Raw genomic sequence first — 15987 nt, 5'->3', positions numbered from 1 at the left:
ACTCGTAGCTTTTACTCCCTTTTGGTCAATAGTATTTAGGGCCAATACAATGGTTGGAGACACTAATGTTGACTTTGATCGGTCCTTAGTTCCCTCCTTGATCTCCCCAATTGCCTGTTCTAAATTCCCCAAGTGCAGGACTATTGTTTTTAGTCTTTCTAGTATTGGTAAGATGAAAGATCTAATCCTTTTTTCAATATTTCCCAATAAATGAGTACCTGATGTTTCAACTGATGGGGAGTGTGAAGAAACAGCCAATGGAGATAGTATGGATGTTTTTGATAAGGAGGTCTTGGAGTTATCAGGTTTAGTTAATTTGACCTTATCTCTCTTTGGTCCGCTCCCCCTCTTTTTTCTTTTTTTTGGTGGTAGGCCTTGTAATCGAGAGGTCTTCAGAGTACTAATAGTTTTTTGTACAATCTGTACAGATGGCAACGGTACATCTAACAAGGCATCTGACTCAAATATTGCGTCACTGAGGGAAGAAGATAAAGTTGTAATTGGGTCGTTGTTTAACTCGAGTGGAGGAGTTCTATCTCGGAAGAGTAAAGGTATGTTGTCACTAAAAGACACATCATAGCTCTCGGTTCCGCGGGGCGTATTGGATTGTGGTAACATAACTAGCTGTGACGGACCCAGGGATAAGCATTTGTTCTTGACTGACTCAACAGAACGACGTCTCTCGGCCCGTCGCTCGTCAAGAGCGATATCCCTATCAATTCCAGTAGTAGCCCTAATAACGTAGTTATCTAGTGTCCCTCGGTTGACAGCTCCTCCCACCATCGATTTCTCTTTGGATACAAGCAAGGTCATGATGGGTACTACGGCCAATGTATTTGAAGAGTCACAGTAATAACCAACAAACAGAAAATAAATCGAAAGGTAACAGATTGCAAAACAACCAATGAAGAGTCTTAAGCGGATCAGCTTACTATTTCCGTTATCGACTAGTTCATACTCAACAAAGGTTTACGAGCGTAAATATAAATAGGGGGGCCCAGCCCAGTCTCCTCTGGCCTCTGAGGGCCACAGAGGGCCCGCCCTTTGCCCGGGCTTCGCTCGGCGCCGCCCGCGCGCGTCCACGACGCGGAGGGAGCCTCAGTCTTTTAAACGCCTCCGGGCGCGATAATTCTCATCAGCTGGGCCGCAAAGCTACCTGGGAGCTGTAGTCTCCCCCTGCGATATCCGCGCGATGTCAAATAGCGGCAGCAGGGGAGACACGCAGCGTCTGGGCCCCAGTGGCAGCTAGAAGGCAGGTAAGGCACAGAAATCCCCTGTTCCGGCAAAGGCACCTCGTATAGTGACAAGGTTAGTCTAATTACATCAAGGTCAAAAGTATTCCTTAAATAAGTAGAATACTTTTAATAGAAAGCGAACATGGCACCGCGAGCAGAGGCGCAACTAGAGCCAAATTTCGGGGGGGGGCTAAGAAAAATTTCGGGGGGGGGGGGCTGAATCTTTTAAGCCATAGGCAGAGTGGAGCTGCGGGGGCTCTTAGAAAGGGTGAAACAAAAGCGAGGCCTCATTAACATGCAAATGGTCTTTTAAAGACCTGTGAAGTGCTCGGGTGCGGCTGTGTGTGCGCCGGGAAGGTGTCTCATCCCGGCTGACACACGACGGGGGGGGGGGGGGGGCTGAAGCCCTGTGAGTCCAATGGGTGTTGCGCGCCTGACCGCGAGGCCATGCAAATGACAATACATCGCTATGCACACCTGGTACCATAACATTTACGCAGCCTGCCATTCTTCACCCTTGCTTAGGTGTTTAGTTTGTGAAGCTATTTCCCAGATTGCCTGGACGTGCCTGGAGTGATGCGTGTTGTAACTGTTCTTGATAAAACAGGAGAAGCAAAGGTGCGGACTCGTGTAGACAAAAGTGGGTACGGGCAATTGTTAACATATTAAGTGAAAGGGTTGGGCATCGGCTGAGCTTCGAGACACTAAAAATACTCTGTGTCAGGTGGTACTCCTCTAAAGAAGAGGCAAAGTTCAGATAGGCCTCGTGCCAGAACCTGAAGAGCAGGTTCCTTGACTGACAGCCTGGTTGGGGTACGGATGCCAGTGCTGTGTCCGGACTCAGAAGTGGCTGCATCCGGGGTTGAGGCACCTGCCGTTCACGTGCCCGGGAGTGATGTCCCACCTCAAGGTTCTGGGACTGGCTCTGCTCGCCTCAGGTAAGTGTCATCAAGGGGCTTCTGGGAGCGGTGTGACACGGTAAAACGTCCAGGGCTGGAGTTAGATTTGTTAGTGTTTTGAACAATAAAAGGTCACTGCGTTTCGGTTGCTTTCTTTTGAGAGAGATCCCGAGCACCTGTCCGGAAATGAACATAGGCCCTTCCTCGAATGTCTGCTTTTTAAGGTGACCTGTTGGTCAACAATACGTTGCCTTCTGAGTCTTAGAGGTTCGAAATAAACGCTGCTAAGTCTGGACTCAAACCCCCCACGATACAGTGTTTTAGGTATTTAAAAAAAAAGAAAACAGGACTGCTTATATGTCACCTGTGACAGGGGTCACTTCGCACTTAAGTTCACACCGGACTTGAGATCAAGTTTGGAGGGGGAGGGGCTCGGAAAAAGTTTCTTTGAGCTGTGGGCCATTACAAAATTAAATACTCCCATGTCATGTATGACATTTTTAAATAGTACTGTAAGTTTAGGTTTGACTTTGTTAGCTCTTAATTTGAAAGTAAGACTACGATTTCCAGAAAGCAATGCGCTGTTGCAGGGCCAGCTGAATGAGCGACACACGCCATATAGCCAATTGGCAGCTGTCTCTTTAGGTCTCGTGAGCCAAAGGCTCGGAGAGACATTTTATATGTGGGATTTTCAAAGTGCTACCCAGTCTTTTGGCTGGCCTAAACCTTGAGTGCACGAGATCACATGCACGTGCACAGCTGCTCCTCTGCTCATTGCATTCCCCCCTCCCTTCTCACCCAGCCCTTTGATGCTCTGCTCCCATCTCCCTCCTCCCTGGGCGTGAAGGGAGACAGAGCCATCCTGCTTGATTAATGGCTTTGCATTCCCATGTGTTCCCGTAGTAAACATGCCCGAGGCGCCAGCCGAGCACAAGGCTCACGGAGATATTCTCATTACCCTCGTTTGTTTCAGTCCTCGGTAAAACGAAGCGGTTCTTGGCGTGTATTCTGATGATATGCTGCCTACCATAGATAAAAATAAAGGCAAAGGGCAGGCGGTATCGTGCAGCGAAACATGGCATGCGTCCTGATTATATTGGCTTGCTAATCTAACCCGAAAAAAGTTTCAGCAAAATAAAGGCAGACTTCACTTTTTTCCTCTCCACTTGCGAAGAGGAATTTGGCAGGATTATAGGCTAAGCCTAAAAAAACGGATTCCGCTTCTGTTGCATTTCACATAGAAATCTCACCCAGGACACCACACTAGTGTTGGCTTCTTTATGTGCGGCATTGAAGTCTCCAGCTAATAGCATTCAGGCGGCCGGATTGGTATGGTGCTTCACATTGTTATAAAACTGCATTTTATGGTTATATAACATAAAGCATGTTCGCTAGTTTGAGTTATAATAACTCTGCAGATACAGCAAGTGCAGAAACATAAAATTCTCCATTCTGTGCGACGACAGTCTGTTCCTTATTACATAACACGCCCCAGACCCTCCATATGTGTCAATCTTCACATGCATTCAGAGGAACGTGAGAGATCAGAGCTCCCACCAGGCTGGAGGATGCCCCCCCACACACTCTCTCTCTCTCTCTCTCTCTCCCTCTTTCTCCCTCCCTCCCTCTCTCGCTCTCTTTCTCCCTCCCTCCCTCCCTCTCCCTCCCTCTCTCTCTCTCTCTCTTTCCCTCCCTCCCTTGCTCCCTCCCTCTCGCTCTCTCTCTTCTCTCTCTCCGTCGTGTGCCCTAGCCCGGGCTGCAGCTCTGTGGGTGGCTGTTCCAGGGAAAGCCTGCCCCAAGTACGACTCTGGAGCACAAGAATAAACACCGTCTTTTCTCGAGGGACACGTTAAGCTTCTCCTACACTGTCCTTACAGGAGGGGTAGAGGTCACAGGCTATTCACAACATCCCAAGACAAAAACCCCACGGTGGGGGTTCGGTTCAAATTATGACATTCCATGTGCTTTACCGTTATTATTGTTTTAAAGGAGAAACCATGTTTGCCAACTCGCACTGATATGAAAGAGAGGCCTCTGACCTTGAAAGTTCTGGATGCTTTAAAGTACACAAGGTGGCAGAAATCACAAATTGTCTCGATTTGTAATTGCTTTCATGTAGTGTTTGCTACCCACGCAAGGGTTAATAGGCGTTATATAAATGAAAAAAGGTAATGAACATTTATTTTCTTTTTTAAATGGTGGTGTAGAAATTCATTGACCATCCAACAGTGCAGACTTTACTAGGATTAACTAAACAAGCACTAGCAAAGCAAATCGGTCTCACCTATGTGAGCTATTGCCTTTGTCAATGTTTTTAGCCCGGCTACTGTGCAGCAAGGCAGAAAGTTATTAAAAAGAAAACAAAAGTGCCTAAAAAAAGAGCGATGACGTAGCCAGCACTGGCCTCATTGCTGACAGAATATTAGGCATCTTGGATGAGGGAGGGCATGCAGTGCCAAAGGTGTAGCTGCCTCCTGCCCCGCACTCCATCAGCAATAAAAACAAGAATTTGCAATGCAATAGGTCTCACATTTACTGGAGTTTGAGCTATTGGCATTGTAAATGACAATGCCTTTTATTTATGTTTTGGTTTTTAAAACAAATAAATAAAAGGGATTGTTATTTACAATGCCAATAGCTTATACTCGTTTAAAAGGAGGGTTCGGTCTACTCACTATGCACAACTTGCTAAGGACTAGTTTATGACAAGCATTTGCAATGCAGTAGGTCTCGCATTACTGAATGTTAGAGCTATTGGTGTTGCATTCCTATTAGCAATGCCAATAGCTCAAACTTTATTAATGCGAGACCTATTGCATTGCAAATGCTTGTTTTTAGGTCTCGCCTGACCCAGCGCATGCGCTGGTCTGGCGAGACTTTTTGAGAGGGCTCCAAAAAGTCCTACCAGGCCAGCCTAGAGCTACAGTGCATGAGTGCGGGCGCGCGCGCCGCGCTTCACTGTGATTGCTTTCACTTTAGCGGCCGCACGGCCGCTTTGATGTTTGATCGCGATCACTTTCGCGGCCGCACGGCCGCTTGGCATAGCCAATAGGTCTCGCTTTTGGGACCTTATAAGTATTTAGTTATGCTAAACACTTATAAGGTCCCAAAGGCGAGACCTATTGGCTATGCCAATGCTTGTTTTGTGTTTTCCGGTAGACAGCGATGACAGGCTTCAAAGGTATAAGGATTGAGAAAGGGTGATATGGAAAAAAAGTTTTCTTTGCGCTCCAGGGACCATATCATGATGGTGTTTTTCGGACCAACGCAAAGCCGAACCGAGGGCCTATTTTATGTACCTACAGGACGTTAAGTGGATTCATATGCTGGCTGCTTGTTATCCCTTTACACTGCTGGGGGATATGAGCTGAGTTGGAAGTGAAAGACTCACAGGCTTTGGAGACCTCAGAATTTAACACGAGTGAGAGAGCCCTTACAAGAGCCCCCACTCCCCCCACCCCCGCAGGGAGCAGGAAAGAGTTAAGATTGAACAGACGCTAAAATAAACACCTGTCCTTATCCTGGGGGCATGTCACAGTATTTAAGTCATTGAGAGCAAGCAGAAAGGTTTCAACTAAACGCTTGTGAGTGTGACTGCAGGTACCAGCTCCTATGACCCCACAGAGGTTGTAAAATATGAACGTGTTTTGTGTAGCGCTTTATAACTTACGTCTCTAGTTTCTAGTCGCAGAAAACAACAAGTGTTACTTTTCCAAAAGTAACAGCGGTGACCTGACAAGGATGGAAGGCTAAGCTGGCCCTGCCAGGATCCAAATTCGTGACTGTAGATCACACCTGCCAGCGGCGAGCATTACCATTATATGTGTGTGGTGTCGTAAAAACGATAAATGTCATGTGTGTCCCTTTCTCCCCTCCCATTTCAGGGCAATGCTGTGTCTCTGGGTTCTCTGGCGTCATGTCTCCCGTTTACTGTGGGGGCTCGCTGCGCATCGTGTGGGCGAGCTTTTGATAGGTGCTAACATCCCCATATTATGTGTGACGCCTGGAGACGGGTATGGCTTTTTAGCCCGTAGCATCTTGGGACTTGTAGTTCCACTTTTAAATTGATAAACAAGGCTATAAACCCAACTCTATATTTAAAGTGCTTTTGGCTAAAAACCTTGACCGGTTGCAGCTGTCACGGATGTCTTGGGGTTAGCAGGCAGTTACATGTACGTTATTGCTCATTTTCGGTGAGTGGTTGCATGTTATGTTATACAAGATTTATGTACAGAGCTCTCAGGTCTGCTGGCCTTGAATGAGTACAATTTAAATACTGGGATTTGTGCTTCTTTTGATCTAATTAAGAAATCACGACTGTGATAGTGGACATTCAACAAGGGACCATCAGGGAGACATAGCCCAGCTCTTCCCTTCCCAGACCCAGGCTGGCCCCTAGAATAGGTCATGGGACTGGCTACCTGCAGCCCACTTCCATCGTTACTGGATCGGGTATAGTGAATTTGGGGCCTGGGTAGTGTGATCTGACTACTGGGCAGTTTAAAATCGGGGCAAGAGGAAACCAGCATGAAATGAATGTGTGCATTACGTGCAGGGCAGCACATAAACAGTTTACCTTGTGCCATTTATATGAAGTACACATTCATGCATTCACCATTTCTGCTCTAGCGGTATATAAAGCGTATGCTCCTGTGACAGTGCACAGTATAGTGACGTGGTGATGTGTGCTGAGCACACTGAGCAAGTTGAAGGAAGTGTGGAGTGATGATGAACCCATGCTTTGCACACGGTGTTATGAGCACACTTTCAGGGTGCATGCTGTTCATTGTGGGAGACTTGAACATGAGCACAACAGTGTGTGTGTGTTGTATACCGAGCAGTGTGGAAAGTACTATGGCAACTATGCGTTACACATATGAAATAGGGAAACTCATCTCAATGTCTGGCATGTACATTGTACACATTGGCATCATTGAAACTACAATGCCAATGGCTGCTTTACGTGCAGGAGCATGGAGGAAACTCATGGCAATAAATCTTTTTAATACAGAAACATATGGAAACTCTTAGTAATGTGCATGTCGGGGGACTGTGGAAATTTATAACAATGCATACTGTGCATAGAGGGTCCATGCGGAAAGGGCCATGGAACAATTCCATACCGGGGTATTGTGGTGTAAGTTTAGTTATCCAGTGGTAATAAGGAAGCTGCATCTGTCCAAGCACCCGATCAGCTCAGATAACCTAACCAACACTGTGTGTTTCTGTGTATCGAGGACTTTTGATTGCCATTGTCTTAATAAGCAACGCTCAACAAATCAGCTAGGCACAGCTCCTGATGTGGCACAGTTAAAACATAGACGCTCGAGCCCTATTCACAAAGGGCACCTCTCTGTTTTGTAAGGGGCAGTTATAAAAAATGTTTTTCAGTCAAACTTTGGACAGGTTCTCATGTGTCATCTTCAAGAGGAACATATGAAATTTGTCCACAAGGTGCCTTAAAATGCCACCTTGGAGAGTAATGGGAGGGCAGAAATTAAGCATTTTATCTTGAGTTTTGTTTTGCAAGATTTTGAAATAGGCGGTGCCAAATTAACCTCAACATATGCCAGCTCAAACCGGTTCAGGGGCTACCAGCCCCTGCTCTGGCACAAAACTGGACAAAGGGAAGTGGGTGGTCATAGAGCTAGTCCCTCCCTTCCTTGTAGTAAAAGTTAGGGAACCCTTGCCATTGCAAACTAGATATCCCTGGACGACACTCTGAAGAAGAATCCTGGACCTTCGACGTTCAACTACCTCTGGAAGACTGAAGAATCTCCCTTGGAGTCAAGGAGTGACTTCCCTGCTTGGCAGGCACCAAAATTTTGCATCAACGGTCGCAAACTTTCCCGCTCCCGCTGGAGTCAGAAGTTCCTGCAGCCCTGGTAGTGGATTACCTGACTTCTCGATGGCTATTGTGAGTCTCCAGTGAAGCTGAGGTGAGTGGACCCCACGAGTAACGAGGAACAGCAATACCTGGGTACTGTGCACTGTTGTCGAGTGCAACCCCTTCACGACATTCTATGAACTTGTGCTTTGGACCACGTGTGGTCCAAGCCTCCAGCAGTATTTCCCTTGAAAAATCAGAGGCCTACCTTGTCCCGAGTGACTGTGGGCTCCTGTGAAGTGAATCCTCACAAGGCATCTTTGCGATCCCTTGCCGGTTGGCTTGTGGGTCCCCTGAAGACTTTTCTACAGATTCAAAGGGCTCCCCTGGTTGCCCCAGGACTGCTCTGACTTACCCATGCTGGGTGAGTCCCTCAGACCTTGCTGGTCTGCACTGCTGACTTTCTTCACTTTCCACAAGACTTGCTGTTGCCAAGGCTTGTTGGCTCCAATCCAGTTGCCGACACCTCAGTAAGCTGCAGATTTTGTGGGACACTCCGAATCCAGCTCCTGGTCATTGTTGACTCCTCCTGAACCTCGTGGCTGAAGAGTCAAGACACCCGTGATCACCTGAAATCACCCGACATCTGTGGGCATCCAGCTTCCTGGCCCTGGGTCACTGGCTAGTGACTTTGAACACTGTCTCCTCTGCTTTCAGATCTTATTTCTTCTGAATCCAGCCTTGGATTCCACCGGACACTTCTCCTGTCTTCACAAGCAGCAAGTCTTCTTTGGCTCCCATTGAAAACGACGGCGCGACCCGACACCAAAAGACACCTATGCAGCCGGCTTCCCTGGGTGAGGTAACTCGAGTACTCCAGTGGTCCTGTGTCTGTTGGCTCTAGAACTACTTACCCTGTAAGTGACTTGCTTGTAGACTCTCCCGAAGTATCCTAAAACTTTAAAATTCCAACCGCGACTTGCTCCGTTGAAGTCTATTGGGATCCGCGGCTGTGTTCTCACACTGCATGCGTCTCCTGTGGGTCCTTTACTTACCTGCCTTGGGTGGATTAGTGAGGCCCCAGCGCTTCTGAAGACCATAGGCCTTCTCCCTTCACAAGTTGTTCTTCTTAGACCTGTTTTTTAGTATATGGTCTGGTATGTCCCTAGGGCCCCAGCCATATAAGTGCTTAATTTGTTGTGAAATGTTGATTTGTGCATATGTCCTTGACTTCTAATCTCATAAAGAGATTAGTAGAGTGTGTCTAGTAATAAATACATATATATTTTATATATATACCTGTGTGGTGTTCTTTCATTTAGTGATTCAAGAGATTATAAGGTAAAACAAGCTGCTTTACATTCATCTGAAACTTAGCCTGAAGGCTGCTCTCCACAGCTACCACTAGGATAGCTTTCTTTAAAAGGTTGTCTTAAACCTATCTACCATAAGAGTCGAATTGTACTGGTGCAAGTTGGCCACTTTAACTAGTGACCAGCATATACCAGGCCAACTTCTCACATTGGTGGGCAGCGTGGGGTATTACAGCTTGCCATTGTTTTATCAGAAAATCTCTATTTGAATTACTAAATGAAAACCACTAAAGGTACTCAAGGTACATATAAAGTCAAGCTTAGTATCAACAAGTTCTACTGAACTTAGAGCTGTGTTTGAAGGGATAGCACACCCTTGCTACAGCTCAAGCTAGGATCAGTAGGCCACAAACTAGTGTAGGTAGTACAACACTAGAATGTCCTTAAGGGTTGGAACCAGGGGGCCACCCAGCCTCAGTATAAGGACATGACATTCTTTGACTTGAAAGCCATGTGTGCTGCAAGGCACCTGAGGATAGGACAGAGTCCCTCCACACTACACCTGATAGATCTGCTGACAGCAGATGATCTGAAATTAGCTCTAGGAGCTAAGGGGTCTGAATCAGGTGGTGGGTCAGCCATAGTCTCTGGGTCAGATGATAAAAATCAGTATGACCTGGACTCTGTGGTTGAAGGGCCAGATCCACAGGGATCTGAAAAGGACAGAGGAATTCTCCCCAAGAGAACTGACAGAGTGGAAGAGAGGCCTAGGTCCCCTTCAAGGGAATCTGACCACTCATATCACTCTGGCAGGGAATCTGTCCAACTGTGGAAATATGGATTTTCCTGATCAGTTATGTCCCCTATCTTGGACCCCAACGGTTTCATGTATAAATCACAAGTACATGTATGTTCCCTCCAGTTCCAGTTATGAAGACGCAAACACATGTGCGTCCACCGCCAACATGTCCTCTTTCAGATCCGCCATGAATGGGCTGGATATTCCATTCCTAAGTATGAAAGGCCACCGGCTTTATATGGTTCACTTATGCCATTTTACAGTCCAGGCAAGTAGGCCCTGATTCTGCCATCAAGCTTTTCCTGCCTTCTGCCTCTGAAAGCTTCAGTCTGAGCTCGCATCTGTATCCATGAACTTTGTCCTCATTCTCTGCGCGGCTAACGGTGCCTGACATCAGCCTGTTGCCTGCCAAAAACTGTATTTCACCTTCGAAATTATCTGCTCCGCTCCCTACCCAATGCATTCCTGTCTAGTAGTTTAAGTAAACATTCTTCCAGCTACCGAGCAAAAGGCCCGGCTTCTCTGTCTTTATGCAAGTAATTCATAGCCCTGTTACTATGGAAGATTTCTGCCCTCGCATCTAGTGTAGACACTTAGACGCTTGTACACGCACTAACAGTCAGTATAGTCAGTATAGTCAGTATAGAATAAGATTCTACTCTAAGAGACCTCTCTTTTGGATAACATAGTTCTCTAAACATAGGATGTTAGATATGATTTGGGATTAGGTTGACTTGACCCTCCAGACTTCTGTCGCCACATGTAGAGCTAAATGTCAAGTCCCCTTCACCCCCTAGTTGCACGTCAATCACACGTCATGCTGCTGCGCGCGCATTTCTGCCAAGTATTTCTGCTGACATTGCGAAATTCTTTCATGGAACCACCCTATTATGACATCATACCTGATGACGTTCTTTAGTTACGCCCAGTTATACCCACTCTAGCTACGCATGTATGTTTTATCTTTACTATCAATTGTTACGCCTCCTCCATCTGTTTCACTGTAATGCCTATTGTATAAAAATGATTACTTATCAATAAAGTAACGTTCTTCACTTCCTGAACCTTCGTGGTGATGGAATATGGAGCTCCTCAATTTAAATTGATTCTGGAATAAAGCCCGTTCCGAACCTCTAATACCACGGATTCTGCCTCTTATTTTACTGAGCTATTGTTATAGATTTTCCGCATCAAATTAAGTCCCGGTAATTAAATTATTTACCACATAAATGGCGCCCGAACAGGGACACTTTCTCATCTCACGCGCCGGCGGTGCGTTGCAGGCCCGGTCTCCTGTCACAGCTGGACGGACAACAACGCGTACCCACAGGATTTCCTGTATCTCCCTCCTGCCGAGCGGGGGTAACTGAGGCTGCGATCAACACCCAGACGAGGCGGTGAGAAGTGCGAAGTATCCCGACCAGAGCCTAGCTGAGAGAGCAAGATCCGAGGTATACAGAGGCCCACCAGTTTCCGAAGTTTCCGAAGTTCCGAGTCGAGTCCAGTCCGGTTCAAGTTCAGTTCAGTTCCGAGGCCTTCCGTTCCGAGCTACCCGGTGAGTACCATTATCGGGGAGGCGTTCTGACGTGCACATAGGTTGTGCCGGTCAAGACGGGTTTGGGTACACAAATCCGGTCTGCACTGTTTCAGCAGTGTATCTGTACTGTTTAGCAGTATATCAAGTATGTCTAGTATATAATTCAGATTTACCTAGTTAGTATCGAGTATTATGCTTAGTGACTAGTTCCCTAAATGACCATCATTGTTTATTCATTAAATGTTAAAATGTTAAAATGTTTTAAATACGTCCTGTATATTGTGGTGTGAATGACTGTTCATTATTGTGTTTTATGGTATTAAACGTGTTCAAAATTAGGTATCAGATCAGTTCTCAATATGCTGCTCTTTTCGAAATTAAGACAGATCAAAACCAGAAAAGGGGTACTCGAAGAAGCTGTTCCCATTCCTCCTAGGGACACTCCAGGGTACTTCATGTATCATAAACATGGCCTAGACGCCATATTATTTCTTGATCTATGGGTAGACTACACCAAGGAATTACCAGAAAGTCAGAGGTGGCCCGCAACTGGGACCTGGGATGCAGATTGCATTATGAAAGTAGAAGAAGAATTGTGGAAAAAGAAAGCTAGACAGTCACAGAAAGATGCCATTGAATTATGGCGTAAAGAATCATATAGACGTACAGAAAAAGCGCTCAGACAGGAAGAGAAAAGTAAGGAAAATTCAAATAAAGTTCGAGAAAGTGTATTAAGTGAAGAAGGTACTCGAGTAAAGTCAGAACAAACAGACAGACAAAGAAATGCCCTTGTGAATGGTATGTATCCTCTTCTGGCCGAAGGACTACCTAAGGCTACCCCGGAGATACCAAGAGACTTGCCACCCCCATTGTTTCCGATAAAAGCACATCCCAAAGGGCATCCCAGAACCGCAGAAGATGTTTTTCTTTCCTCTTATTTAGACGACGCAGCTCCCGAGTATGCTAATGCTGCGCCACATAGACCGTCTGCCGAGGGGGTTCAACGCCAAGACCCTCCCTCGTCTGTACCTCTGCAACAGCAAACTCCGACACAAGTTCCGGCAAGCACATCTGTTTCTACATCCGCATCCACACCTATGGTTGCTATATCCCGTTCAACGAATCCTTTCACATCCAGCACCCCAGGTGGTGCTACCGGAGGTACATCAAACATTTTTTCCACGCCACCCAGAGTAAATAAACTTTCCTTTCAAGAATTAGCCCACCAACGTACGCCCAAACTAGTAACTCCCAACACGCTCAAGGAACTTCTAATAGACTGTAGATATGACCCTGTGCCCGGAAAAGGGGACGAAATGATGCTGGCATCATTACGTATCCGACGAGCTGCAATATATTTAGGGAAGCTACCAGGAATGACTGCACATTTAGAAAATATATATCACTTTGTTCAGTCAGGGCGAGACCCTGAGAGTATTAACAGAGCCATGGAGTACCAAAAAGTGGAAATCCAGGGGGAACTGTTACGTTTCCTCATAAACTGTGTGATCAGAAATCAAGATCAACCAGGGGTAAATCCGGAAGAAATGCAGATTCTCACCACATGGGGTAAGAATATATCAGAGGGGAGACACGATAAACGATCATGTATAGTAGCTATGAGCCGAAAGATCCGCAAAGAAATAGAACGAATACACGAGGAAAGATTAGCAGTAGACGAACCAGAACAAACCGAGGATGAGGAAGAATTAGAACTGCCCACAGGACAGTTAGAAACAATGGCCTATGTAGGTAGAGGAAGGTCTTGCAATAATACTAGATGCTTTACTGATCCGATATGTCCGATACGTCCAGATAATAACAGAAAATTCCAAACTCCTATAATAAATATAAGGTCCCCCGAACATTCATTCCAAGCCGCTGACAAATTACTCCGAGAACGAAGGGGTTATCATATACTCGATTCTATGGACGAACAAGAATTAGCCAGGTCAGCCGTTCACTGGGTTGACAGTCCTGGAAAATATGGTGATGATACACTAGTGCATACGTTTTTGAACCTCGCCCCAGATGAACAGCGTTTAGCTGGTATCTATATGATTCAACAACTCCTTATATTATATAAAAGCCAACACTCGGATCCTGGCCCCTTACCTGATATATTGACTGAATTACTCACGAATAAATGGAGAGGTTCCGGTACTAAGTTAATTAGAGAAATACTAGAATCCAGAAAACAGTACATCCTTTTTGTATGTCCTGAACATGTCTCACTGCCCATCAAGGAAAGAACGACGCATTACATGGATAGACAGAATCCCTTACGCGAAGTGCACCCGATAAAGGGTGATGACAATGAGTTTAAACGTGTGTTTGTATACACACCCATATCTAAAATAGAACTATTAGAAATGAAGAAAGTGGTACCCAGTCATGATAAAGACCCAGCAGGTTTCCATCGTGAAATTAAAGATATGTTACTCATGGGAGAATATACCTACCCCGACATTATGACAATATTGAAGGTATTAATGCCTGCGGGCATTTACGAAAAACTCAAGGAAAAGGATTGGGAGGTGGGAGACCAGAAGATAGATTGGACAGCATTAGAAAACGAAGAAAAAGCTTGAGGTCCAGGTTCAGGGCTCGGGGACAAGATCAAAGCACTACCAGGTCTACTAGTACAGGTACTGCCACGTTTATTAACTACGAAAAAGGAAGACTGGGGTGCAATCTCAGCCTGTAAACAAAAATCAGATGAAGACACTAGTGATTTCTATTCCCGATTTGAGAAATGTTTTGGTATAAATAGTGGAATAAAAGCAAGTAGCGAGTCGTATCCACATCTGTTTGTGACAAAGTTAGTTGAAAATGCCTTGCCCCAAGTTAAGAATAGAGTATTGAAGTTCGAGAGTACCTGGCAAGGTAACACTCCGTCACAAATGTTACAAATGCTACAGTACCATCACAATAGAATTAGAGAAGAACAAGAACATGAACATAGACGCATGAAAGACACGAAAATGAAAATGCTAGTTTCCCAGACAGTGCCAGTTGACGGTCATAAGAAGGGTATAACACAGTCCAGTGTTTCAACAGGTCCTGTTAAAGGGACGTGCAACTATTGTAAACAGCCAGGTCATTATGTACACGATTGTCCCGTTTTAAAACATAATATCGCCATAGGTAACACCAAAGAAAGACCACGGCCACTTAGACAGGATCAGAATGAACAAGGAACTCCGCAGCATGCACAGTCCATGCCAGCTCCGCAACAGTCTATGCCAGCTCCACCACCGCAGCCTATTGCTGCCACACAAACAACGACCCGACAGATGTATCAGACCGCACAGTATGACTATCCTGATTATCAACGATACTCATGAAAAAGCCAAGAGAGGGAAGTTGGCTTACCCCTTATTGAGGTCCCTGTAGATCAAGAAGGACCTTATGTACACAGTGAACTATTAGGTCAAGATAGAAAATTCTTACTCGATACAGGGGCAAGCCGAACAACAATAAAACGTAGTGAAGTTCCAGGGGCACCCCTCTCAGGCACACAGAATATTTCCCTTGGCTTTTCAGGAAAACCTATCATTAACGAAGTAACACAGCCTCTTCCACTTACGATTGGTCCCTTGACACGAACTACAGATTTATTACTTACTAAATCATGTCCAGAAAACTTGTTAGGCATAAAAACTTTGAAAGCTCTAGGAGCTATTATATGTTGTTCTCCAGAAGGAGTAAGATTATTTTTACGTGATTTCAAAGGGCACTACGTGTCCCGAGACATGGATCACCGACTACAGACTTTACCGACACATTTATGGGCACAAGGCCCTACAGATGTTGGTTGCATGAACATTACACCATATCGAGTCACACTAAAGGCAGGAGTGGTACTTCCACGAATGCGACAATACAAGTTACCCCCAGATGCTGTAGTGGCTTTACTACAAATCATTGACGAGCTTATTACCCAAGGAGTGGTTGTGGAAACTGACTCCAATGTATGTAATTCCCCGATAATTCCGATTCTTAAACGAACCGATCCAACAGCCCCGCCAGTATATCGATTGGTTATTGATCTGCGCGAATTAAATAAATGCATAGTACCACAATACCCCGTAGTCCCAGACATTTCTTCATTACTGACAGCCATTGATTCCGAAGCAACATTCTTTACTGTAATTGATCTCAAGAATGCCTTCTTCAGCGTCCCAATAGATCCGGAAAGCCAATACTTGTTCGGATTTAGTTTAAATGGACGAAGCTTTAAATTCACACGCGCACCTCAAGGATTTACAGAAAGCCCCAGCATTTATAGCCAAGCACTGAAACGAGAACTCGACAGTATCCACATGCCAGTCAACACTGCCCTGCTTCAATATGTCGATGATCTGCTGATCACCG

At 45.6% G+C, this 15987-nt stretch overlaps 1 long non-coding RNA gene across 4 annotated transcripts in view; it reads left to right on the top strand.

The window, feature by feature from the left end:
* The first annotated feature begins 2041 nt into the window (after positions 1-2041).
* LOC146871812 (uncharacterized) overlaps positions 2042-15987 on the top strand; it is an 85027-nt gene continuing 71081 nt past the window's right edge. The window contains exon 1 of one of the 4 annotated variants that reach the window (XR_014959609.1): positions 2042-2173. This is a non-coding gene — a long non-coding RNA (uncharacterized LOC146871812). The remainder of the gene's footprint in view (positions 2174-15987) is intronic. The other 3 variants (XR_014959608.1, XR_014959611.1, XR_014959610.1) reach the window with 3 other exon arrangements.

Source organism: Triturus cristatus, chromosome 1_1 (assembly GCF_964204655.1).
Source record: "Triturus cristatus chromosome 1_1, aTriCri1.1, whole genome shotgun sequence".
Taxonomy (NCBI): domain Eukaryota; kingdom Metazoa; phylum Chordata; class Amphibia; order Caudata; family Salamandridae; genus Triturus; species Triturus cristatus.
This window is presented reverse-complemented; position numbering and strand designations above follow the sequence as displayed.